The following is a 1877-nucleotide window of genomic DNA, read 5'->3' as shown; positions in this document are numbered from 1 at the left end:
GTAACAGCTTTATAAAGTGTATTTAAAAACTAAAGCTATATCAATTTAAATAATTTGATCAGAGGTCTATTACATATGTTTAAATCATTTGTCTCATATATAATAAATTATTTTCCTCCTGTGTAAAAAAAAAAAGGTATAGGTTTCAAATAAGCACCATCAAGTGTTCTGGGATTCTCATTCTTTTCACAATTAGCCATAATCCACATGATCCACACAGTCAAATGCCTTTGCATAGTCAATGAAACACAGATAGACATTCTGCTGATACTCTCTAACATTAGTTATAATATAGCTCGTACCTTGGCTTCTTCTAAACCCAGCCTGCACTTCTGGCAGTTCTCTGCTGATGTCCTATTTAAGTCATTTTTTGGATCATTTTCAGCAGAATCTTGCTTGCACGTGATATTAATGATATTGTTCTATCATTTCCACACTCTGTTGGGTCATATTTCTTTGAAACTGAAATAAATATGAATCTCTTCCAGTCAGCTAGCCTAGTGGTTGTCCTCCAGATTTCATGGCACAACTTGGTGAGCGCATTCAGGGCAGCATCTATTTGTTGAAATATGTCAATTGGTATGCCGTCAATTCCTTGGGCCTTGATTTTTGCCACTTTCTTCAGAGCAGCTTGAACTTCTTCACCACAAGCTCTTGTTCATACATTATTTCATGAAATTCTTCTGTGTCAAATTCTTTTTGGTACAGTGACTCTGTATACTCCTTTCATCTTCTTTTAATGCTTCCTTGATCATTTACTCTTCTGTCCAAACCATCCTTAAGAATTGCGACTCAAGGCTTGAATTTGTTCTTCTGTTCCTTCAGTTTAAGAAATCTGAGTGAGTTTGGCCCCCACCCCCCTTTTTTTAATTGATATTTTAATGACAGTTTATAAAGAACTTGGATTTCCATTCATTCATTATTGCACATTTTCCTCCCTCCCTACCCAGCTCACTTTTTCCTTTGGAAAAAATAAAATTCTTTTATTGTTATACAGTCGTCTCAAGTCCACTTCACTACGTACCTCTTACTCTGGACTCTTGTCATGTCAATAATATATAATCATATATTCCTTTTATACAGTCCCTCGTTTGTTTCAATGTCACATACATTATTTATTATTTATCCCCTCTTTTCTTAGTTTCTCCCAACCACCATGTCAGTCCTGTTTTATAACAGTGGCATTATGGCGCTTTCTCAAAAAGAAGGAAATAGAAATACCATTTGACCCAGGAATCCCACTACTGGGAATATACCCTAAAGAAACCAGAACTGCCACCCAAGCAGATATATGCACCCCCATGTTTATTGTTGCTTTGATTACAATAGCAAAGAGTTGGAAATAATCCAAGTGCCCATCAACAGATGAATGGATGGAGTTGGCCCTTTTAATTTTCAAAAACATGTTGTTGTTATGTGTCGTTGTGTTGTCTGCAACCCATAGCGACCCTATGTACAGCAGCTCTGAACCCTGCCCTGTTTTGAGCCAGACTCACTAATTCCGACACACCAACCCTATTGCCCCAAATACTGTATTAATCCATCTCATCTGGGATCTTCCTCTCCTGCACTGTCTCTTCACCCTTCCAAGCATGATGTCCTTCTCCAGGGACCAGTTTCTCTTGGCCACATACCAAGAGCTTCAAAACCCTAGCTTCCTATGAGAAACTTGATTTCACCCTCTCAAAGATAGACTTATTTGTTTTCTTGGTGATGCACGTATGTTCAAAACTCTTCTCCAGCACCATAACTCAAAGGCATCAATTCTTCTTCTGTCATCCTTAGTCACTGTCCAACTCTGGACCATGGCCTGGATCAGGTACACCTTAGTCTCCAGACTGACACTTGCTTTTCAGTAGTCTGGAGAAGTCCTGACA

General features: G+C 38.4%; 1 protein-coding gene across 1 annotated transcript in view; it reads left to right on the top strand.

Moving 5' to 3' along the window:
• The window catches only part of LOC102871316 (serine protease 48-like), a 75507-nt gene that overhangs the window by 10090 nt on the left and 63540 nt on the right, over positions 1–1877 (top strand). The window lies entirely within an intron of this gene.

Source organism: Elephantulus edwardii, unplaced genomic scaffold (genome assembly GCF_000299155.1).
Source record: "Elephantulus edwardii isolate Elephantulus edwardi_28Jun2011 unplaced genomic scaffold, EleEdw1.0 scaffold00034, whole genome shotgun sequence".
In the NCBI taxonomy this organism is placed as follows: domain Eukaryota; kingdom Metazoa; phylum Chordata; class Mammalia; order Macroscelidea; family Macroscelididae; genus Elephantulus; species Elephantulus edwardii.
The sequence above is the reverse complement of the archived record's forward strand: the minus strand, read 5'-3'. Positions and strand labels throughout refer to the sequence as shown.